This window comes from Oncorhynchus mykiss, chromosome 2 (assembly GCF_057628025.1).
Source record: "Oncorhynchus mykiss isolate SJ-2025 chromosome 2, ASM5762802v1, whole genome shotgun sequence".
Classification (NCBI taxonomy): domain Eukaryota; kingdom Metazoa; phylum Chordata; class Actinopteri; order Salmoniformes; family Salmonidae; genus Oncorhynchus; species Oncorhynchus mykiss.
This window is the reverse complement of record NC_143023.1, coordinates 102,731,367-102,757,563: the sequence shown is the minus strand read 5'-3', so window position 1 is coordinate 102,757,563 and position 26,197 is coordinate 102,731,367. Positions and strand designations below refer to the sequence as shown.

The 26,197-nt window shown below is 43.7% G+C and overlaps 1 protein-coding gene across 1 annotated transcript in view; it reads left to right on the top strand.

Moving 5' to 3' along the window:
- The first annotated feature begins 23,909 nt into the window (after positions 1 to 23,909).
- The window catches only part of eps8l2 (EPS8 signaling adaptor L2), a 108,271-nt gene continuing 105,983 nt past the window's right edge, over positions 23,910 to 26,197 (top strand). The window contains exon 1 of the mRNA XM_090214594.1: positions 23,910 to 24,331. The gene's annotated coding sequence lies outside the window, so the exon portion shown is untranslated. The remainder of the gene's footprint in view (positions 24,332 to 26,197) is intronic.

The following is a 26,197-nucleotide window of genomic DNA, read 5'->3' as shown; positions in this document are numbered from 1 at the left end:
CCCAGAGTTGTCACGCCCTGGTCTAAGTATTTTGTGTTTTCTTTATTATTTTGGTCAGGCTAGGGTGTGACATTGGTTATTTATTGTGGTGTGTTTTGTCTTGGGGTTTTTGTAGGTTATGGGATTGTGGTGTAGTATAGTTGTCTAGGTAAGTCTATGGTTGCCTAGAGTGGTTCTCAATCAGAGGCAGGTGTTTTTCGTTGTCTCTGATTGGGAAACCATATTTAGGCAGCCATATTCTTTGAGTGTTTCGTGGGTGATTGTTCCTGTCTCAGTGTTTGTTTGCACCAGATAAGGCTGTTTAGGTTTTCACGGTACGTTTATTGTTTTGTATTGTTCGTGTTTATCTTTTATTAAACATGTATCGAAATAACCACGCTGCATTTTGGTCCTCCTCTCCTTCACCGGAAGAAAAACTTAACAAGAGTAAACTACCTGCTATTCAGGCCAAGTTGCTACTAAATGCATATTATTAGTAGATGTGGATAGAACACACTCTGAAGTTTCTAAAACTGTTTGAATGATGTCTGTGAGTGTAACAGAACTCATATGGCAGGCAAAAACCTGAGAAAAAAATCCAACCAGGAAGTGGGAAATCTGAGGTTTGTAGTTTTTCAAGTCATTGCCTATTGAATATACAGTGTCTATGGGGTCATATTGCACTACCTAATGCTTCCACTAGATGTCAACAGTCTTTAGAACCTTGTTTGATGCTGCTACTGTGAATTAGGGGGGAATAAGAGCTGATTGAGTCAGGGCTCTGCCAGAGTGCCATGAGCTGATCACGCGTGCTCACGTGAGAGCGACCTGCGTTCCATCGCATTTCTACAGACAAAGGAATTCTCCGGTTGGAACATTATTGAAGATTTATGTTAAAAACATCCTAAAGACTGATTCTATACATCGTTTGACATGTTTCCACGAACTGTAATATGACTTTTCGTCTGTAATTTCGCCTGGACTTGCCCGCACCTCGTGAGTTTGGATTGTGTACTAAACGAGCAAACAAAAAGGAGGTATTTGAACATAAATGATGGACTTTATCGAACAAATCAAAAATTTATTGTGGAACTGGGATTCCTGGGAGTGCATTCTGATGAAGATCATCAAAGGTAAGTGAATATTTATAATGCTATTTCTGACTTCTGTTGACTCCACAACATGGCGGATACAGTGCCTTGCGAAAGTATTCGGCCCCCTTGAACTTTGCGACCTTTTGCCACATATCAGGCTTCAAACATAAAGATATAAAACTGTATTTTTTTGTGAAGAATCAACAACAAGTGGGACACAATCATGAAGTGGAACGACATTTATTGGATATTTCAAACTTTTTTAACAAATCAAAAACTGAAAAATTGGGCGTGCAAAATTATTCAGCCCCCTTAAGTTAATACTTTGTAGCGCCACCTTTTGCTGCGATTACAGCTGTAAGTCGCTTGGGGTATGTCTCTATCAGTTTTGCACATTGAGAGACTGACATTTATTCCCATTCCTCCTTGCAAAACAGCTCGAGCTCAGTGAGGTTGGATGGAGAGCATTTGTGAACAGCAGTTTTCAGTTCTTTCCACAGATTCTCGATTGGATTCAGGTCTGGACTTTGACTTGGCCATTCTAACACCTGAATATGGTTATTTTTGAACCATTCCATTGTAGATTTTGCTTTATGTTTTGGATCATTGTCTTGTTGGAAGACACATTTCCGTCCCAGTCTCAGGTCTTTTGCAGACTCCATCAGGTTTTCTTCCAGAATGGTCCTGTATTTGGCTCCATCCGTCTTCCCATCAATTTTAACCATCTTCCCTGTCCCTGCTGAAGAAAAGCAGGCCCAAACTATGATGCTGCCACCACCATGTTTGACAGTGGGGATGGTGTGTTCAGTGTGATGAGCTGTGTTGCTTTTACGCCGAACATAACGTTTTGCATTGTTGCCAAAAAGTTCCATTTTGGTTTCATCTGACCAGAGCACCTTCTTCCACATGTTTGGTGTGTCTCCCAGGTGGCTTGTGGCAAACTTTAAACAACACTTTTTATGGATATCTTTAAGAAATGGCTTTCTTCTTGCCACTCTTCCATAAAGGCCAGATTTGTGCAATATACAACAATATATTGTTGTCCTATGGACAGAGTCTCCCACCTCAGCTGTAGATCTCTGCAGTTCATCCAGAGTGATCATGGGCCTCTTGGCTGCATCTCTGATCAGTCTTCTCCTTGTATGAGCTGAAAGTTTAGAGGGACGGCCAGGTCTTGGTAGATTTGCAGTGGTCTGATACTCCTTCCATTTCAATATTATCGCTTGCACAGTGCTCCTTGGGATGTTTAAAGCTTGGGAAATCTTTTTGTATCCAAATCCGGCTTTAAACTTCTTCACAACAGTATCTCGGACCTGCCTGGTGTGTTCCTTGTTCTTCATGATGCTCTCTGCGCTTTTAACGGACCTCTGAGACTATCACAGTGCAGGTGCATTTATACGGAGACTTGATTACACACAGGTGGATTGTATTTATCATCATTAGTCATTTAGGTCAACATTGGATCATTCAGAGATCCTCACTGAACTTCTGGAGAGAGTTTGCTGCACTGAAAGTAAAGGGGCTGAATAATTTTGCACGCCCAATTTTTCAGTTTTTGATTTGTTAAAAAAGTTTGAAATATCCAATAAATGTCGTCCAACTTCATGATTGTGTCCCACTTGTTGTTGATTCTTCACAAAAAAATACAGTTTTATATCTTTATGTTTGAAGCCTGAAATGTAGCAAAAGGTTGCAAAGTTCAAGGGGGCCGAATACTTTCGCAAGGCACTGTATCTGTATGGCTTGTTTTGTTGTCTGAGCGCTGTACTCAGATTATTGCATGGTGTAATTTTTCAGTAAAGCTTTTTTTAAATCACACACAGAGGTTGCATTAAGGAGAAGTTTATCTGAAGTTCTATGCATAACACTTGTATTTTCATCAACATTTATGATGTTACGCTCTGACCTTAGACTTTTTATTTCTCTATTTGGTTAGGTCAGGGTGTGATGTGGGATGGGCATTCTATGTTCTGTTTTCTATGATTTGGTATTTCTATGTTTTGTCCGGGTATGGTTCTCAATCGGGGACAGCTGTCTATCGTTGTCTCTGATTGGGAATCATACTTAGGCAGCCTTTTCCCCAGTTTAGTTTGTGGGAAGTTATCTTTGTTAGTGGCACTATAGCCCTGTTATGCGTCACGGTCGTTCCTTTGTTTTGTTGGTGACATTTTATATCAATAAAAGAAAATGTACGCTCACCACGATGCGCCTTGGTCTCATCCTTCCGACGACACCCATTACAGAAGATCCCACCACAAAGAGACCAAGTATCGTTTCCTGGTGGACATGGGAAGAGATCTTAGACGGTAAGGGACCCTGGAGGCAGGCTGTGGAGTATCGCAGTCCAAAGGAGGAATTAAAGGCAGCGAAGGAGGAGTGGCGGCGATATGAGGAGGCAAGTCAACGGAGCACGAGAGGCACACAGGGAGATTGGAGGGGGCGGGTTATAGACCTGAGCCAACTCCCTGGGCTTACCGTGGGGAGAGAGTGACTAGTCAGGCACCAGGTTATGCGGCTCTGCGCCGTGTGTCTCCAGTGCGTTCTCATAGCCCGGTGCGCTCTCTGCAAGCTCCCCGCAGTTGCCGTGCTAAAGTTGGCATTCAGCCAGGAGGGATTGTGCCGGCTCAGCGCTCCTGGTCTCCAGTGCGTCTCTTTGTCCCAGGTTATCCTACGCCAGCTCTACGCACAGTATCCCCAGTTCGCCAGGAGAACACAGTGCGGCCTGTTCCAGCTCCCCGCACGTGCCGGGCCAAAGTGGGCATTCGGCCAAAAGGAGAGGTGCACGTGTTAAGCACCAGAGCTACAGTGCTCCCCCACAGCCCGGTTCGACCTGTGCCTTCGCTCGGGGAGGTGCCGGGCTAAAGTGGGCATTCAGCCTAGAGGAGTGGTGCCAAGGATACGCACCAGATCTCCAGTGCTCCCCCACAGCCCGGTTCGACCTGTGCCTGTGCTCGGGAGGTGCCGGGCTAAAGTGGGCATTCAGCATGGAGGAGTGGTGCCAAGGATACGCACCAGATCTCCAGTGCTTCCCCACAGCCCGGTTCATCCTGTGCCTCCTCCAAAGACCAGGCCTCCTGTATGTCTCCCCAGCCTGGTGGGCCCTGTGGCAGCCCCATGCACCAGGCTGCCTATATGTCTCCTCCCATCAACGAGGGTCCACAGTCCGGAGCCTCCAGCGAGGGTGCCCAGTCCGGGGCCCGCAACGAGGGTGCCCAGTCCGGGGCCCGCAACGAGGGTGCCCAGTCCGGGGCCCGCAGCCTATAGGTTCAGGTTTGCGGCCGGGAGTCAGCACCTAAGGGGGGGAGTACTGTTACGCCTTGACCTTAGAGAGCCGTTTAATTTCTCCATTTGGTTAGGTCAGGGTGTGATGTGGGGTGTTACGCCTTGACCTTAGAGAGCCGTTTAATTTCTCCATTTGGTTAGGTCAGGGTGTGATGTGGGCTGGGCATTTTATGTTCTGTGTTTTCTATGTTTTCTATTTCTTTGTGTTTGGCCGGGTCTGGTTCTCAATCAGGGACAGCTGTCTATCGTTGTCTCTGATTGAGAACCATACTTAGGTAGCCTTTTTTTCCCTCTTTCAGTGTGGGATCTTGTTCTTTGTTTGTGTGCAGGTAGTTTGCACAACGAAGCTTTTCGGTCGTTGTATTCTTTATTGTTTTTTTTTCTTCTAAAGTTTCATTTCATTAAACTTCTCTAGGATAGGGGGCAGCATTTGGAATTTTGGATGAAAAGCATGCCCAATTTCAACTGCCTGCTACTCATCCCCAGAAGATAAGATATCTTATCATAGCATAGCATATTATTAGTAGATTTGGATAAAAAACACTGACGTTTCTAAAACTGTTTGAATCATGTCTGTGAGTATAACAGAACTTATGTAGCAGGCAAACCCCGAGGACAAACCATTCAGAGCTCGCCCTCTTTTCTTTTCAAATAAATGGACATTTTATGGACAGAATTAATCGAACAAAAGGACCATTTGTGATGTTTATGGGACATATTGGAGTGCCAACAGAAGAAGCTCGTCAAAGGTAAGGCATGAATTATATCGTTATTTCTACGTTTTGTGTCGCGCCTGCAGGGTTGAAATGTTTTCTCTCTTGTGTTTACTAAGGTGCTATCCTCAGATAATAGCATCGTTTGCTTTCACTGACTTTTTTTTTTCTTTTTTTTTTTTTTCTCTGGCTTTTGGCCAAGTGGGACGCTAGCGTTAATAAATTATGCGGAACTCAAAGAACGCCTTGGTCTCATCCTTCTGACAACACTGATATGATGAGTATTTCTGTAAATTGATGAGGCGCTCTGCAAAATCACCGGATGTTTTTAGAAGCAAAACATTAATGAACGTAACGTGCCAATGTAAACTGAGATTTTTGGATATAAATATGAACTTTATCGAACAAAACATAGATGTATTGTGTAACATGAAGTCCTATGAGTGTCATCTGATGAAGATGACTAGGTACTGACCTAACATAATCGTTTGGTGTGCTTTCGTCGTAAAGCCTTTTTGAAATCGGACACTGTGGCTGGATTTACAACAAGTTTATCTTTAAAATGGTGTAAAATACTTATATGTTTGAGGAATTTTAATTCTAGGATTTCTGTTGTTTTGAATTTGGCCCCCTTCAATTTCACTGGCTGTTGGCCACCGTCCCACATATCCCAGAGAGGTTAAGGACAACAAAGTCAAGGTATTGGAGTGGCCATCACAGCAGGAGACAATCTAGCCTTGCCCAGTTGCAATGGCTCTGGAGGCGAGTCGGCAGTCCTCTGTGATACCAAGAGAACTCGGGTGACATCAGATTGACTCGTAAATGACTTCGGGTATTTCCGGGATTCCTCAGAGGCGATGTGGGAATCAAAGACGAGCGAGGGCGACAGGGGACAGATTCCTTCTCCCTCCTACGTTCCCCTAGCCGGCCATGGATCCGGATGGTCAAGGCTATGAGGGAGTCGAGGTCCATGGGCAGCTCCTGAGCTGCTAGCTCATCTTTAAATCACCTCCGATAATCCGTGAAGGAACATGTTATACAAGGCTTCCAGGCACTCTCAGCCGCCACCATGAGAAAATCCACTGCGTAGTCTGCCACACTACGGGAGTCGACATAGCTGGAGCAGCTTACGATCAGCCTCTCGCCCGGACAACGGAGAATCGAACATCTTACGTACCTTCACCACAATCTCCTCCAGACTGAGGCAAATGGCTGAACGTTGCTCCCACACCGCCGTAGCCCAGTTGAGTGCCCTCCCGGACATTAGCATTATGAGGTACACTATCTTCTAGCGGTCTGAGAGACAGCGTTGGTCTGGGAGACAGTGTTGTGGAGCTGGTCTGCGTCTGCTGGGTCAGTTAGGGCCAGTTCGTACTATCACGGCTCAGGCTAATACCCAGGTGCAAACACAGGAGGCGGAAGGTACGAGTCTCAGCGTTTATTATATTACAAGGGGCATAATGATCCCATGCAGAGTCAGGCAGGTACAGGACGGGAAACAGGGAACATGGGAAACACGGGAACACTCTGGTAGGATTTGACGGGACAAGACGAACTGGTAAAAGACAAACCAAAAACGCAGGTATACACAGGGGATAATGAGGGGGAGATGGGAGACACCTGGTTTTTTATTTTTTATTTTTTATTTTTTTATTTCACCTTTATTTAACCAGGTAGGCTAGTTGAGAACAAGTTCTCATTTGCAACTGCGACCTGGCCAAGATAAAGCATAGCAGTATGAGCAGACAACACAGAGTTACACATGGAGTAAACAATTAACAAGTCAATAACACAGTAGAAAAACAAAGGGGGGAGTCTATATACAATGTGTGCAAAAGGCATGAGGTAGGCAAATAATTACAATTTTGCAGATTAACACTGGAGTGATAAATGATCAGATGGTCATGTACAGGTAGAGATATTGGTGTGCAAAAGAGCAGAAAAATAAATAAATAAAAACAGTATGGGGATGAGGTAGGTGAAAATGGGTGGGCTATTTACCAATAGACTATGTACAGCTGCAGCGATCGGTTAGCTGCTCAGATAGCTGATGTTTGAAGTTGGTGTGGGAGATAAAAGTCTCCAACTTCAGCGATTTTTGCAATTCGTTCCAGTCACAGGCAGCAGAGTACTGGAACGAAAGGCGGCCAAATGAGGTGTTGGCTTTAGGGATGATCAGTGAGATACACCTGCTGGAGCGCGTGCTACGGATGGGTGTTGCCATCGTGACCAGTGAGCTGAGATAAGGCGGAGCTTTACCTAGCATGGACTTGTAGATGACCTGGAGCCAGTGGGTCTGGCGACGAATATGTAGCGAGGGCCAGCCGACTAGAGCATACAAGTCGCAGTGGTGGGTGGTATAAGGTGCTTTAGTGACAAAACGGATGGCACTGTGATAGACTGCATCCAGTTTGCTGAGTAGAGTGTTGGAAGCCATTTTGTAGATGACATCGCCGAAGTCGAGGATCGGTAGGATAGTCAGTTTTACTAGGGTAAGCTTGGCGGCGTGAGTGAAGGAGGCTTTGTTGCGGAATAGAAAGCCGACTCTTGATTTGATTTTCGATTGGAGATGTTTGATATGAGTCTGGAAGGAGAGTTTGCAGTCTAGCCAGACACCTAGGTACTTATAGATGTCCACATATTCTAGGTCAGAACCATCCAGGGTGGTGATGCTAGGCGGGGATGCGGGTGCAGGCAGCGATCGGTTGAAAAGCATGCATTTGGTTTTACTAGCGTTTAAGAGCAGTCGGAGGCCACGGAAGGAGTGTTGTATGGCATTGAAGCTTGTTTGGAGGTTAGATAGCACAGTGTCCAATGACGGGCCGAAAGTATATAGAATGGTGTCGTCTGCGTAGAGGTGGATCAGGGAATCGCCCGCAGCAAGAGCAACATCATTGATGTATACAGAGAAAAGAGTCGGCCCGAGAATTGAACCCTGTGGCACCCCCATAGAGACTGCCAGAGGACCGGACAGCATGCCCTCCGATTTGACACACTGAACTCTGTCTGCAAAGTAATTGGTGAACCAGGCAAGGCAGTCATCCGAAAAACCGAGGCTACTGAGTCTGCCGATAAGAATATGGTGATTGACAGAGTCGAAAGCCTTGGCAAGGTCGATGAAGACGGCTGCACAGTACTGTCTTTTATCAATGGCGGTTATGATATCGTTTAGTACCTTGAGTGTGGCTGAGGTGCACCCGTGACCGGCTCGGAAACCAGATTGCACAGCGGAGAAGGTACAGTGGGATTCGAGATGGTCAGTGACCTGTTTGTTGACTTGGCTTTCGAAGACCTTAGATAGGCAGGGCAGGATGGATATAGGTCTGTAACAGTTTGGGTCCAGGGTGTCTCCCCCTTTGAAGAGGGGGATAACTGCGGCAGCTTTCCAATCCTTGGGGATCTCAGACGATATGAAAGAGAGGTTGAACAGGCTGGTAATAGGGGTTGCGACAATGGTGGCGGATAGTTTCAGAAATAGAGGGTCCAGATTGTCAAGCCCAGCTGATTTGTACGGGTCCAGGTTTTGCAGCTCTTTCAGAACATCTGCTATCTGGATTTGGGTAAAGGAGAACCTGGAGAGGCTTGGGCGAGGAGCAGCGGGGGGGGCGGGGCTGTTGGCCGAGGTTGAAGTAGCCAGGCGGAAGGCATGGCCAGCCGTTGAGGAATGCTCATTGAAGTTTTCAATAATCATGGATTTATCGGTGGTGACCGTGTTACCTAGCCTCAGTGCAGTGGGCAGCTGGGAGGAGGTGCTCTTGTTCTCCATTGACTTCACAGTGTCCCAGAACTTTTTGGAGTTGGAGCTACAGGATGCAAACTTCTGCCTGAAGAAGCTGGCCTTAGCTTTCCTGACTGACTGCGTGTATTGGTTCCGGACTTCCCTGAACAGTTGCATATCACGGGGACTATTCGATGCTATTGCAGTCCGCCACAGGATGTTTTTGTGCTGGTCGAGGGCAGTCAGGTCTGGGGTGAACCAAGGGCTGTATCTGTTCTTAGTTCTGCATTTTTTGAACGGAGCATGCTTATCTAAAATGGTGAGGAAGTTACTTTTAAAGAATGACCAGGCATCCTCAACTGACGGGATGAGGTCAATGTCCTTCCAGGATACCCGGGCCAGGTCGATTAGGAAGGCCTGCTCACAGAAGTGTTTTAGGGAGCGTTTGACAGTGATGAGGGGTGGTCGTTTGACTGCGGCTCCGTAGCGGACACAGGCAATGAGGCAGTGATCGCTGAGATCCTGGTTGAAGACAGCGGAGGTGTATTTGGAGGGCCAGTTGGTCAGGATGACGTCTATGAGGGTGCCCTTGTTTACAGAGTTAGGGTTGTACCTGGTGGGTTCCTTGATGATTTGTGTGAGATTGAGGGCATCTAGCTTAGATTGTAGGACTGCCGGGGTGTTAAGCATATCCCAGTTTAGGTCACCTAACAGAACAAACTCTGAAGCTAGATGGGGGGCGATCAATTCACAAATGGTGTCCAGGGCACAGCTGGGAGCTGAGGGAGGTCGGTAGCAGGCGGCAACAGTGAGAGACTTATTTCTGGAGAGAGTAATTTTCAAAATTAGTAGTTCGAACTGTTTGGGTATGGACCTGGAAAGTATGACATTACTTTGCAGGCTATCTCTGCAGTAGACTGCAACTCCTCCCCCTTTGGCAGTTCTATCTTGACGGAAGATGTTATAGTTGGGTATGGAAATCTCTGAATTTTTGGTGGCCTTCCTGAGCCAGGATTCAGACACAGCAAGGACATCAGGGTTAGCAGAGTGTGCTAGAGCAGTGAGTAAAACAAACTTAGGGAGGAGGCTTCTGATGTTGACATGCATGAAACCAAGGCTTTTTCGATCACAGAAGTCAACAAATGAGGGTGCCTGGGGACATGCAGGGCCTGGGTTTACCTCCACATCACCCGCGGAACAGAGAAGGAGTAGTATGAGAGTGCAGCTAAAGGCTATCAAAACTGGTCGCCTAGAGCGGTGGGGACAGAGAATAAGAGGAGCAGGTTTCTGGGCATGGTAGAATATATTCAGGGCATAATGCGCAGACAGGGGTATGGTGGGGTGCGGGTACAGCGGAGGTAAGCCCAGGCACTGGGTGATGATGAGAGAGGTTGTATCTCTGGACATGCTGGTTGTAATGGGTGAGGTCACCGCATGTGTGGGAGGTGGGACAAAGGAGTTATCAGGGGTATGAAGAGTGGAACTAGGGGCTCCATTGTGAACTAAAACAATGATAACTAACCTGAACAACAGTATACAAGGCATATTGACACTTGAGAGAGACATACAGCGAGGCATACAGTAATCACAGGTGTTGAGTTGGGAAAGCTAGCTAGACAGTAGGTGAGACAACAGCTAATCAGCTAGCACAACAACAGCAGGTAAAATGGCGTTGACTAGGCAACGGGGCCAACAGATAAAACAAACAAGCAGAATGGAGTACCGTGATTAATGGACAGTCCAGCGTGCATCAGCTATGTAGCCAAGAGATCAGTGTCCAGGGGGCAGCGGTGGATGGGGCAGGGAAGCTGGACTGGCGAGTGTTATCCAGGTTAAAAAAACTAACAATGACTAAATAGCTTGTAGCTAGTTAGCTGGTTAGCTTCTGGGGGTTCTTGAGTGTGTACTAAAAATTAAAAATGATAGCGATTCCGTATCACATTGGGTGAGGCAGGTTTCCGGAAGGTATAAACAAGTTAAAAATCAAAAAGAGATAGAAAGTAAATATGGATCCAGTGAGTGTTTGGGACGCGGCGATTCAGACGGTTAGCAGGCCTGTGCTAACAAGCTAACAGTTTGTAGGCCCGGGGTAAACAAGGTAGCAGTTAGCGGACCGGAGCTGGACAAGCTAGCAGTTAGCAGGCCTAATTAGCAAGCAGGGAGATAGCGAGGGCTAGAGAGTTAGCCTTTGGGGGACTTCGCGATGGGGTGAGTCTGTTTATTCCTCTTCATGCGGTGACATCGATAGACCGGTCATGGGCCCGGTATTGTAGCCCAGGAGTATGCTACGGTGGTAGCACAGGTGCGCTGGCCGGGCTAGCTTCAAGCTAAGTGGGTGGAAACGCTAGCCAGGAGCAATCATCCGGGGTTGCGGTTTAGCTAGATAGCTAGTTGTGAAGATCCAGCTGAGAAATGTTCCGTTTGCGGTGGGAATCCGGGGATGAATCCGGGGATGAAAAAAATAAATAGGTCCGTTGTGCTCTGGTTAGAGTCGCGTTGTTCGAACTGGCGAGAGCTTTCCGAGCTAAAGGTTAGCTGATGACCGGTTAGCTGAAGACCGCTAGCACAGCTGGTGGTTAGCTGGCTAGCTTCAGTTGAGGGGTTCCGAAGTAAATATAAATACTTTAAGAAAAATAGCTACGTTGGGTGAGGCGGGTTGCAGGAGAGTATTGGAAGCTTAGGTTTAGCTAAATGTTTTTAAAGAGATATGCTTAGAAAAATATGTAAAAAAACGAAAAAGAAACGATATATACAAGGGACACGACACGACAGGACGACTTACTGCTACGCCATCTTGGATTGAAAAGTTGGGGGTGGAGACCAGCACAAAGAAACAGATTAGGGTGTGACACCATCATGACGGCCTACAGGCCCTCATGTTCTACCTCAATGAGCGTCCCCCTAATGCTCTACCCAGTACCAATATGTATTGTGGACTTGGCTAAACTGGTACTACCCTCCAACTATTTTCTCTTCAGAGACTTTTTCCTCCAGACCAAAGGGACAGCGATGGGGAGCACGATGGCTCCTAACTATGCTATATCTAGGAATGAATGAAAAACAGGTGGTGTTGAATAAACACCTTAACTCTCTAATTTGGAGATACTTGGACAACATTTTTGTGATCTATGCAGGGACCCAGGAAGAACTTTTGGAATTCCATGCTTATCTAAACTCTATGAGTGAACAACTTTGTTTCACCATTAACTATGACTTATCACTAATCAGTTTTCTTGATGTGATGGTTATTTAGGACAAAACCTCCCTCTCTGCAGATCTCTACAGGAAACCTACGGACAGGAATACCCTCCTGAAACAGCTTACATCCACGTCCACGTATTAAAAGTCTCCCTATAAGTCAATACATTCGCAACAGAACAACATGCAGTTCTGATGCTTCTTATCAGGAACAGACCACGGGCCTCAACACAAAGGTTTTAGGAAAGGGGGTACAAAGACAGGTGGGTAAAAAGATCATTTTGAAGGACTAACAGACTAACAAAAAAGTGAAAGAAAAATCAGAACATGTCTCATCATGATTCACCCAATACTCACCATTGGGGAAGGCATATAAGGACATTACTCACCATTGGGGAAGGCATTTAAGGACATTACTCACCATTGGGGAAGGCATTTAAGGACATTACTCACCATTGGGGAAGGCATTTAAGGACAATACTCACCATTGGGGAAGGCATATAAGGACAATACTCACCATTGGGGAAGGCATATAAGGACAATACTCACCATTGGGGAAGGCATATAAGGACAATATCAGGAAACACTTGTACACGCCATTTGCAAACACTGAATATAGACTTTCTTTTTTTCTATTGTATTATTGACTGTATGTTTGTTTATTCCATGTGTAACTCTGTGTTGTTGTTTGTGTCACACTGCTTTGCTTTATCTTGGCCAGGTCACAGGTGTAAATGAGAACTTGTTCTCAACTAGCTTATCTGGTTAAAAAAAGGTGAAATAAAATTAAAAAGTAATTGACCCCCCCAAACATGAGAGACAGTGTGGTTAAATCTGATTACCCACCAGAGAAAAGTGAAACGTTCTTGTAAAAGGTTCCGGAGGGTAATTACAAATGTGGCCACAGTCCTCAATGCAGCTTCACGTACAAATGCAACTAATTTACCCACAACACCCCCACAGGACAAAGATTTAAGATCAAGGGCCTGATTACCTGCATGTCCCAAATGTTATTTACATGTTGAAATGTCCTTGTGGTCTGTCTCACATAGGGAAAACCCGTAGAAGCCTTAAGGCAGAGATCAGTGAGCACCGCAGCAACATACAGACAGGTGAGACAACAACATCTGGTTACTGCTCATTTTGTACCAGCTGGACGTCCTGTTTGTTCTCTGAGATACATTGGACTAGATGTCACACAGAATGAACAGTCCCTTCTTGGCTTTAACGTGGAGCTTGACTTAAAACTGTTTTTATAGTTTCAAAATGTCCAAATTATTGTTTAAAAAAAAAATCCTAATTCTATGTACAGTTAAAGTCAGAAGTTTACATACACCTTAGCCAAATGCATTTAAACTCAGTTTTTCACAATTCCTGACATTTAATCCTAGTAAATATTCCCTGTTTTAGGTCAGTTAGGATCACCACTTTATTTTAAGAATTTAAAATGTCAGAATAATTGTAGAGAGAATGATTTACTTCAGCTTGTATTTGTTTCATCACATTCCCAGTGGGTCAGAAGTTCACATACACTCAATTAGTATTTGGTAACGTTGCCTTTAAATTGTTTAACTTGGGTCAAACGTTTCGGTGCGCCTTCCGCAAGCTTCCCACAATAAGTTGTGTGAATTTTGGCCCATTCCTCCTGACAGAACTGGTGTAACTGAGTCAGGTTTGTAGGCCTCCTTGCTCGCACACACTTTTTCAGTTCTGCTCACAAATGTTCTATATGATTGAGGTCAGGGCTTTGTGATGGCCACTCCAATACCTTGACTTTGTTGTCCTTAAGCCATTTTGCCACAACTGTGGAAGTATGCTTGGGGACACTGATCATTTGGAAGACCCAATTGCGATCAAGCTTTAATTTCCTGACTTATGTCTTGAGATGTTGCTTCAATATATTCACGTAATTTTCCATCCTCATGATGCCATCTATTATGTGATGTGCACCAGTCCCTCCTACAGAAAATCACCCCCACAACATGATGCTGCCACCCCCGTGCTTCATGGTTGGGATGGTGTTCTTCGGCTTGCAAGTCTCCCCCTTTTTCCTCCAAACATAACGATGGCCATTATGGCCAAACAGTTCTATTTTTGTTTCATCAAACCAGAGGACATTTCCCCAAAAAGTACGATCTTTGTCCCCATGTGTAGTTGCAAACCGTAGTCTGGCTTTTTTTATGGTGGTTTTGGAGCAGTGGCTTCTTCCTTGCTGAGTGGCCATTCCGGTTATGTCGATATAGGACTCGTTTTACTGTGGATATAGATACTTTTCCAGCATCTTCACAAGGTCCTTTGCTGTTGTTTTGGGATTGTTATGCACTTTTGGCACCAAAGTACGTTCATCTCTTGGAGAGAGAACGTGTCTCCTTCCTGAGCGGTATGACGGCTGCATGATCCCATGGTGTTTATACTTGCGTACTATTGTTTGTACAGATGAACGTGGTACCTCCAGGCGTTTGGAAATTGCTCCCAAGGATGAACCAGACTTGTGTAGGTCCACAATTTTTATACATCCACAGGTACACCTCCAATTGACTCAAATTATGTCAATTAGCCTATCAGAAGCTTCTAAAGCCACAACATAATTTTCTGGAATTTTCCAAGCTGTTTATAGGCACAGTCAACTTAGTGTATGTAAACTTCTGACCCACTGGTCGTGATACAGTGAATTGTAAGTGAAATAATCTGTCTGTAAACAATTGTTGGAAAAATTACTTGTCATGCACAAGGTAGATATCCTAACCGACTTGCCAAAACTATAGTTTGTTCACCAGAAATTTGTGGAGTGGTTGAAAAACGAGTTTTAATGACTCCAACCTAAGTTTATGTAAACTTCCGACTTCAACTGTATATTACTGTAAATATGGATCACATTCCTTGTGTGTGATCATATATTTTGAAACATTGAATGTTAATATTGTGACCCTATGTTATACGTTTTGTTACCTCCTGTTTCAGGAAGTGATGTCACTGAGTACTGCCCCTATATATAGGACCTTCCACCCCCACCAGGGATATGGATGCCTGATGAAGACCTAAGGGCGGAAACGTCGCTATAAATAAATATCACCTGGGAGCACGAGCAGCAGTGTTTTCCTTTCTGTTTTCCATGAGTTGGCCTACAACTCCAGAACCTAGATGTGCGTATGTTCTTCAACTTTTGCACCTGTGTAATGATCATGCTGTTTAATCAGCGTCTTGATATGCCACTTGATATCTACAACCCGGAGTTCAAATTTCTTGGGAACAGAAATATTCAAAAAAATAGGATGCCATGAAATTAGATTTGACATAATGTTTCACATCTAAATACATGATTAACATGTACTTCAATGTCTTTATCAGAGATGGAGCCATTTAACCATGTTTCCTAGACAACTGGAATACCAGGACACGAGTCCTGTAACCAACTGTCAATTGTGTCCATTTTTGTATCATACTTGTCACATTTAGGTGCATTAGCCCCCTACGAGATTTAACGTCAGATAGTGTATTCTGCTCCGTCCCAGAAGAGCTGACAGGCATAGGGACATCTGCAGCTATTAGTTGAGAGAGCTGAGACTTTGCCAAGGTCCCTGGCAAACCATGTGAGCACAGAGTAGACTGGTCATTTGACAGACCAGAGCTGCTGCAGCAATGGACCAGTGGCTGCCAATGCTCCATTCTGGGTGTGAACAGGAAGTTTGGTGTGGCTCCTATTTTCGGGTTGGGGTTGCCATGGGGCACAGAAATGTCCCAGCCCTGTCCTGGGGAGATGGGAATAGGCAGGGTAACCAAAACTAGCCTGGGAGAGAGGTTGTGGGGGAATTGAGGAGGGTGGTGTGGAAGGAGGTGTTGCTGGAGAAGCTTCAAACTCTCAGTATATGAGGGCTGACGATATGAATGATACATGGTGTGGACTGACTACATAATGTGATGCACCACCCTCAACAGTGTTCTGCCAGACCCTAGGGTAGTGATCGGTGCTGTGTAGAGCTGGGCTGTGATGGCCCGGGTCTAGTAGAGCTGTGCGGAGGTGGAGCTGGTCTAGTAGAGCTGTGCTGAGGTGGGGCGGGTCTAGTAGAGCTGTGTTGAGGTGGAGCCGGTCTAGTAGAGCTGTGCTGAGGTGGGGCGGGTCTAGTACAGCTGTGCTGAGGCGGGCCAGGTCTGGTAGAGCTGTGTTGAGGTGGAGCCGGTCTAGTAGAGCTGTGCTGAGGCGTAATGAAAGTAAATCCTCTGCTGTAGTGTTTGAAATGACTGGGCATCAACTCAGGATGTAATAATGACTGAGCATCAACTCAGGATGTAATAATGACTGAGCATCAACTCAGGATGTAATAATGACTGAGCATCAACTCAGGATGTAATAATGACTGAGCATCAACTCAGGATGTAATAATGACTGAGCATCAACTCAGGATGTAATAATGCCTGAGCATCAACTCAGGATGTAATAATGACTGAGCATCAACTCAGGATGTAATAATGACTGAGCATCAACTCAGGATGTAATAATGACTGAGCATCAACTCAGGATGTAATAATGACTGAGCATCAACTCAGGATGTAATAATGACTGAGCATCAACTCAGGATGTAATAATGACTGAGCATCAACTCAGGATGTAATAATGACTGAGCATCAACTCGGGGTTTTCAGAATACTAGTGGGATAAGGAGACTCTGACAAAACACCTGTTTTAACATTATCCCAAATCTTAACCCTTACCTTAATATGTACTGTTTCTGTTTACATTTCTGGTTATTTTGTGTTAATTATTTTTTATAAATTGTTATTCTTGAGTTGTGCTGTACAAAAAAAACTGTTTCAAACCAGTTTCCTCCAGTAGAGGGCAGAGATGTCTTAGTAACTTTTACAAACCAGTGAGACAGATTTTATGCCTCGGTTTCATAAGTCTCAAACAAGACAATACATTCTCTAACAGTTGTAAGAGTTTCTTCACCTACATCACATCTATAGGTTACATTCAAACGGACATGCAAATAACATCCTATGCACAACGGATCTCCTGTGTTCTCATAAGCAGCACATTTACAACCATTCAGCCGGTACCAAATCACTCCCAGCACCTCCCCCTTGGCCCCAACTCTTCAACATTAACCCCATTGTTGTGTAGTGGATATTCCATCATATTGGTTACACCCTGAAATTCTGCAAACACCAGAGTGATAAGGCCAAGGGGGAGAGAGGCTGATATTCTGGCTAGGATAGACCTTCTCAAATACCAATCTACCTTTATCACATACCTTTCTTTGGTAGGTAATGACACTTTAAGCCATGTTGTTTATTACCCTTTACCTGCCCCCAGAGTCCCTCTCTCTCTCCACCCCCAGAGTCCCTCTCTCTCTCCACCCCCAGAGTCCCTCTCTCTCTCCACCCCCAGTCCCTCTCTCTCTCCACCCCCAGAGTCCCTCTCTCTCTCCACCCCCCTCTCTTTCTTTCTCCCTCCCCCCTCTCTCTCTCCACCCCCTCCCTCTCTCTCTTTCCACCCCCCTCTCTTTCTTTCTTTCTTTCTTTCTTTCTTTCTTTCTCCCTCCCCCCTCTCTCTCTCAACCCCCCATCCACTCCACTCTCTCTCTCTCTCTCAATACAATTCAAGGGGCTTTATTGGCATGGGAAACATGTGTTAACATTGCCAAAGCAAGTGAGGTAGGTAATATACAAAAGTGAAATAAACAATAAAAATGAACAGTAAACATTACAGATACAGAAGTTTCAAAACAATAAAAACATTACAAATGTCATATTATGTGTATATATGCAGTGTTGCAACAATGTCCAAATGGTTAAAGTACACAAGGATAAATAAATATGGGTTGTATTTACAATGGTGTTTGTTCTTCACTGGTTGCCCTTTTCCTGTGGCAACAGGTCACAAATATTGCTGCTGTGATGGCACACTGTGGAATTTCACCTAGGAGATATGGGAGTTTATCATAATTGGGTTTGTTTTCAAATTCTTTGGGGATCTGTGTAATCTGAGGGAAATATGTGTCTCTAATATGGTCATACATTGGACAGGAGGTTAGGAAGTGCAGCTCAGTTTCCACCTCATTTTGTGTGCAGTGTGCACACTGAGTCTGTACATAGTCAACGCTTTCCTTACGTTTGGGTCAGTCACAGTGGTCAGGTATTCTGCCACTGTGTACTCCCTGTTTAGGGCCAAATAGCATTCTAGTTTGCACTGTTTTTTTGTTAATTCTTTCCAATGTGTCAAGTAATTATCTTTTTTTTTTCTCATGATTTGATTGGGTCTAATTGTGCTGCTGTCCTGGGGTTCTGTGGGGTGTGTTTGTGAACAGAGAGAGAGACTCAAATTGGTGTTTGTCCCATTTTGTGAATTCTTGGTTGTTGAGCAGACCCGGGACCTCACAACCATAGAGGGCAATGGGTTCTATGACTGATTCAAGTATTTTTAGTCAGATCCTAATTGGTATGTCGAATTTAGAAGGCCCATCTTTTTTATTTTTTATTTTTTTTATTTCACCTTTATTTAACCAGGTAGGCTAGTTGAGAACAAGTTCTCATTTGCAACTGCGACCTGTCCAAGATAAAGCATAGCAGTGTGAACAGACAACACAGAGTTACACATGGAGTAAACAATAAACAAGTCAATAACACAGTAGAAAAAAAAGAGTCTATATACATTGTGTGCAAAAGTCATGAGGAGGTAGGCGAATAATTACAATTTAGCAGATTAACACTGGAGTGATACATGATCAGATGGTCATGTACAGGTAGAGATATTGGTGTGCAAAAGAGATAAAAACAGTATGGGGATGAGGTAGGTGAAAATGGGTGGGCTATTTACCAATAGACTATGTACAGCTGCAGAGATCGGTTAGCTGCTCAGATAGCAGATGTTTGAAGTTGGTGAGGGAGATAAAAGTCTCCAACTTCAGCGTTCCAGCTTCAGCGTTCAGCGTTCCAGTCACAGGCAGCAGAGAACTGGAACGAAAGGCGGCCAAATGAGGTGTTGGCTTTAGGGATGATCAGTGAGATACACCTGCTGGAGCGCGTGCTACGGGTGGGTGTTGCCATCGTGACCAGTGAACTGAGATAAGGTGGAGCTTTACCTAGCATGGACTTGTAGATGACCTGGAGCCAGTGGGTCTGGTGATGAATATGTAGCGAGGGCCAGCCGACTAGAGCATACAGGTCGCAGTGGTGGGTGGTATAAGGTGCTTTAGTGACAAAACGGATGGCACTGTGATAAACTGCATCCAGTTTGCTGAGTAGAGTGTTGGAAGCAATTTTGTAGATGACATCACCGAAGTCGAGGATCGGTAGGATAGTCAGTTTTACTAGGGTAAGTTTGGCGGCGTGAGTGAAGGAGGCTTTGTTGCGGAATAGAAAGCCGACTCTAGATTTGATTTTCAATTGGTGATGTTTGATATGAGTCTGGAAGGAGAGTTTACAGTCTAGCCAGACACCTAGGTACTTATAGATGTCCACATATTCAAGGTCGGAACCATCCAGGGTGGTGATGCTAGTCAGGCGTGCGGGTGCAGGCAGCGAGCGGTAGAAAAGCATGCATTTGGTTTTACTAGCGTTTAAGAGCAGTTGGAGGCCACGGAAGGAGTGTTGTATGGCATTGAAGCTGGTTTGGAGGATAGATAGCACCTTGTCTCTCAGCTCGTTCACAGCTTTGTGGAAGTTACCTGTGGCGCTGATGTTTAGGCCGAGGTATGTATAGTTTTTTTGTGTGCTCTAGTGCAACGGTGTCTAGATGGAATTAGTATTTGTGGTCCTGGTGACACCATTATTTTTTATCTTACTGAGATTTACTGTCAGGCCCAGGTCTGACAGAATCTTTGCAGTAGATCTAGGTGCTGCTGTAGGCCCTCCTTGGTTGGTGACAGAAGCACCAGATCATCAGCAAACAGTAGACATTTGACTTCAGATTCTAGTAGGGTGAGGCCCGGGTGCTGCAGACTGTTCCAGTACCCTCGCCAGTTTGTTGATATATATGTTGAAGAGAGTGGGGCTCAAGCTGCATCCCTGTCTCACCTCACTGCCCTGTGGAAACAAATGTGTGTGTTTTGCCAATTTTAACCTCACACTTGTTGTTGGTGTACATGGATGTTGTATGTTTTTTCCCCCAACACCACTTTCCATCAATTTGTATAGCAGACCCTCAGGCCAAATTGAGTCAAGTTTTTTTTGAAATCATCAAAGCATGAGAAGACTTTGCCCTTGTTTTGGTTTGTTTGTTTGTCAATTAGGGTGTGCAGGGTGAATACGTGGTCTGTCGTACGGTAATTTGGTAAAACGCCAATTTGACATTTGCTCAGTAAATTGTTTTCACTGTGGAAATGTACAAGTCTGCTGTTAATGACAATGCAAAGGATTTTCCCAAGGTTGCTGTTGACGCATATCCCACGGTAGTTATTGGGGTCAAATGTGTCTCTCTATCCCTCCCCTACCCCCCTCTCTCTCCCCTTTATCTCTCTCCACTCCCTCTCTTTCCACCTCTCTCTCACCCTCTCCACCCACCCACCTCTCTTTCTCGCTCCCCCTGTTCTGCTCTCTTCCTTCAAACAGCATCTCTCACAGTGACAGCTATAGTTAATATTTAGCCTCAGACTCAAGGTTTCCAGAGTGACCTGCTTCAACACATTACAATTCTGCGTGTTACACACATGCAGTACCAACACAGGGTTTAAGCAGTCTGTGAGCAGGCAAAATGAAGTGCTGTGTGGAATGTTTGTTTCTAACTGCTGGGTGGAGACGTGATTAGCAGTGCAAGCCTGGGTGAAAATCTGTTTCTGCTCTCTTGACAAATTGTTCTGCTATGACAATTCCATAAGGAGTTGGCAAATGAGGAGAAACAGACCAGCAACCAGGCTCGTGGTAAAAGCTGCCTTTACTGGTTCTGACAGCAGACCTATCAGCTTGCAGCCAGCTCTTAGCAAATTGTTCTGAAAAAATGGTGTTTAAATACAATGCTATTTCTCTGTAAACAAATTAACTACAGACTTTTAGCATATTTATTATATATTATTTAACCTTTATTTAACTAGGCAAGTCACAGAGAAGGGCACTCAACATGTACTGCACTGACACAAATGACTGATGATTGGTTGGAAGAAATTGATAATAAGAAGATTGTGGGAGCTGTACTGTTAGATTTCAGTGCAGGATTTGATATTATTGACCATAACCTGATGTTGAAAAAACATATGTGTTATGGCTTTTCAACCTCTGCCATATTGTGGATTCAGAGCTATCTATCTAATAGGACTCAAAGGGTTTTCTTTAATGGAAGCTTCTCTAATGTCAAACATGTAAAGTGTGGTGTACCGCAGGGCAGCTCTCTAGGCCCTCTACTCTTTTCTATTTTTTACCAATGACCTGCCACTGACATTAAACAAAGCATGTGTGTCCATGTACACTGATGATTCAACCATACAGACATCAGCAACCACAGATAATGAAGTCACTGAAACCCTTAACAAAGAGTTGCAGTCTGTTTTGGAATGGGGGGCCAGTAATAAACTGGTCCTGAACACCTCTAAAACAAAGAACATTGTATTTGGTACAAATTATTCACTAAGTTCTAGACCTCAGCTGAATCTGGTAATGAATGGCTGTTGAACAAGTTGAGGAGATTAAATTACTTGGTGTTAGATTGTAAACTGTCATGGTGAAAACGTATAGATTCAATGGTTGTAAAGATGAGGAGAGGTCTGGCCGTAATAAAGAGATGGGGAGAGGTCTGGCCGTAATAAAGAGATGCTCTGCTTTTTTGACACCACACTCCAAAAAGCAAGTTCTGCAGGCTCTAGTTTTATCTTATCTTGATTATTGTCCAGTCATGTGGTCCAGTGCTGCAAGGAAAGACCTAGTTAATCTGCAGCTGGACCAGAACAGAGTGGCACATCTTGCTCTTCATTGTAATCAGAGGGCTGATATACAGTGTCTTGCGAAAGTATTCGGCCCCCTTGAACTTTGCGACCTTTTGCCACATTTCAGGCTTCAAACATAAAGATATAAAACTGTATTTTTTTGTGAAGAATCAACAACAAGTGGGACATTTTTGAAATATCCAATACATTTTTTGAAATATCCAATAAATATTGGATATGCCTACCACTTTGAAGAGTGCTATTTATTTGAATTGCACATCCTCCAATTTCTCCAGATGTTGTCGACAGGTGTTCTGCTGACTGGACTCCCTAAGAAGTTTTTATAAGAAACATTAATGTGTTGAAAATCCCAAATTGTTTGCATTGTCAACTTCCACACAGCTCTGACACACACACTTACCCCAACAGACATGCCACCAGGGGTCTTTTCACAGTTCCTCAAATCCAGAACAAATTCAAGAAAGCGTACAGTATCATAGAGACATTACTGCATGGAACTCCCTCCCATCTCATATTGCTCAAATAAACAGCAAACCTGGTTTCAAAAAACAGATAAAGCAACACCTCACGGCACAACGCCTCTCCCCTATTGGACCTAGATAGTTTGTGTGTATGTATTGATATGTAGGCTACGTGTTCCTTTAAAACAATGTAGGTAGTTCTGTCCTTGAGCTGTTCTTGTCTATTAACGTTCTATATTAGCTTTCATGTTTCGTTTGGACCCCAGGAAGAGTAGCTGCTGCTATAGCAACAAGCTAATGGGGATCCTAATAAAACAGCAACAACAAACAATCTCTCTAATTTATAAAGATTTAATTAAATCCAAATCAATAAACGTTAGTAATCTAAGAGGGGTCATTTTTGCTGGGCATACTAAGAGACAAGTAAATAACAGAATGACAACCGCAAGAACATACCACAGCATACCACTACCACGACATGACATTTAACACACAGAACAACTTCAGACTGGTCCATCTAGAACAACTTCAGACTGGTCCATCTAGAACAACTTCAGACTGGTCCAGCTAGAACAACTTCAGACTGGTCCAGCTAGAACAACTTCAGACTGGTCCAGCTAGAACAACTTCAGACTGGTCCATCTAGAACAACTTCAGACTGGTCCAGCTAGAATAACTTTAGACTGGTCCAGCTAGAACAAATTCAGACTGGTCCAGCTAGAACAACTTCAGAACAACTTCAGACTGCTAGTGCAGTTACAATTCTCAATTGTTACATGATTGTAAATCTGATATTACTTATAAGTTACATACGCTTTATTTCACACATAAACATGTTTATATTGCCTGCTGTTTTGAAAACAAGGCCCCTCATTACAGACGTAGGCTCAAGTGGTTTTACTGTAGAGATAGCCAGACTGAAACCGTGAAGTGAAATGGAACGGAGTTTGGATTCAGGCTACTAATTCACCTCTGTTTGTGAGCGAAACTCAAAGACTTCTACACGGTCATTTGTACCAGGACATAGAGATAGAGAAAGATAGGGCCTACCCGGACAAAGAGCCAGCGGTCATTCGTACCTGTCTGTGTCATTGAAACCAGGGCAATGTTCCACACTGTTGCTCCTCTTTCAGCCAGCAACTTGAAGCTGCCTCTCTCTTACCATACACAATTACATACCAGGAGACAGAATACCGACTGTACATTGCAGTCAGTAAATGTTAAAAGGTATAACAATTTTGAAGAAGAAAAAGCTATAAATGCATGGATACTGGAGTATTTTCTTTTTCTAAATGTCTTTTCAAATGTGTCTCATTTCATGCAAGTCCCTCTGCCACTGTCTCATAGACTTGATGATTGAACTCTCTTTTTTGATACCCCCCCTTAATTTCTTAAATGTTGCCCACAAAGAATGTTAGTTTAAAAAAATGTGTTGTAATTTGACCATATACAGAGCATATTTGCAAAATAAAACTGAATTCAAACAACAAACACAACATAATGAAAGCCTGGTTTGGGTGTTAGATTCAGGACGTACTTCACTAGAATATGCTATACCCCGCCCCCGACCTTCTGGGTTCCGCCCCTTCCCTCCCGCAGGTTGCGTTACCTGTACTCACACCTGTCACTCTCCAGAGCTGCTCTCCAAAGCTTTATCTCCCTGCCTCCGGAATTGTCGTCCGTCTGGGCTACCCTACAACAGCGAGGACAAAACAACTATATACATTTACATACCACTTTGTTTTAATACCGCAACTTCCGATCGCTCTGGCATCAACCTAGGAGGTTAGAGTCAAGTCGGCTTGACCATCAGCGTCATTATCCACCTCATTTATACAGACGTATTGGTGAAGACATACGTATTGGTTGTTGCAGTGAAATAATGGCACCTTGACCTCGTCCAGTCTATTCAGTGTTTTGGAGAGAAAACAAAGGCAACGCTCACTGGCAACGTTCGTCACCAGTGTCCCATCAATAGAAGAGAGAGAGAGAGAGGAGATTCAGCGCTGACTTGGTAAGACTATTTGACTATTACATGTGATATTGGACCGGTGTGTTTATCTATCTGTCCAGAGTTGTATGTCAATTGCAGGTGCATGTTTCTGGTATAGATAACGTCATGCATTTTACCCAAACCCTATGGCGTGCTATGTAGGGTTAATGTTTACCCTAATAATGGACTAAATGACCTTAACGCTACTCGTTATAGCCCAAAGACCGCTACATGTTCTGTTTAAAGGAGAATTGGAAGCCCAAACAGCCATAATACTCCATCTAAACGTGAATCGATTCTCAACTGCGGTACGGTTCTAGAAACATAAATCCCTGTACTTACATATCACATCAAATCATTTCACTGAATGCTAAATACGCACTTACTGTATACTGTTTTAACCGGGTTTAACACAGTTGCAGCCGACAGTATTTTTCAGTGACAACAGGTTTGGTGTCTGACGTTTACACACAGGTGTTGAGAGAAGCAGATAACTCATTAGCGCATGAAGTCAGTCAGTCCTCTGTCTGGTGTCTGTTTTCAGTAAACAAGCACCGTAACATGGAGATATGACCGTGGGGGAAACCCTAACCCTATACAAAGGTGTGAATCAATTTAATGTAATTATTTCTCGGTGACATGAAAGATAAGGTCTTCATGCTTCCTAAGCTAACACATAAGGCTTAAAATAAACGCCTGAAACTAGATCCCCTGCATACTGGCCTTGACAAGAAGAAACACTGTCAGGGGAGGTTCACTTCTGCACTGTTCAACCAACCTGGTCTCATAGCATTTCGTATTATTCTACACATAAATACGAAATACTCCATTTAGTACGTGTTCATTTGTGGATGTCCATCATCCATTTCGTATGATATGTTACGAATTTGCAAAACATATGATAGGTATGTTTTCAATTCTACACTGAACAAAAATATAAACGCACCATAAAACGATTTCCAAGACTTTACTGAGTTACAGTTCACATCAGGAAATCAGACTTTACTGAGTTACAGTTCACATCAGGAAATCAGTCCATTAAAAAAATTCATTAGGTCTTTATCTTTGTATTTCACATGACTGGGAATACAGATATGCATTCATTTGTCACAATAATATATATATATATATATATATATATATATATATATATATATATATATATATATATATATATATATATATATATATATATATATATTAAAGGTAAGGGTATAGATCAGAAAACTAGTCAATTTGCCTCATGCAGTGCTTTGCAAAGAGTTGATCAGGCTGTTGATTGTGGTCCCACTCCTCTTCAATGGCTGTGCAAAGTTGCTAGATATTGGCGGGAACTGGAACACACTGTCGTACACATCGATCCAGAGCATCCCAAAAGTGCTCAATGGGTGTGAAATGTCTGGTGATTATGCAGGTCATGGAAGAACTGGGACATTTTCACCTTCCAGGAATTGTGTACAGATCCTTGTAACATGGGACCGCGCATTATCATGCTGAAACATGAGGTGATGGCGGCGGAAGAATGGCACGACAATGGGCCTCAGGATCTTGTCATGGTATCTCTGTGCATTGAGATTAACCTCGTTTTTGAGATAGTTTTAGGCTAGTAGTGATTTAACCTGAAAATAAAATGCATTATAATTGTATAGTTGTTGAAAATGAACACTCCTGTAGGACCTTTTGTGAATACTTATGTAGTTAATGTATAATTCCAAACAGGCCAATAATTATTATGGATTTGATAAAAGTAATTTAGAAATGATTGATATATGACTAGTTGTCATATTAAGACAGAAAGCGTTGGTAACATTCTTCTCTGTATATCTATAGGCAGAGATATATATAAAACACATGGGACATTGGTTACATGGTGACAATCCTAGATCT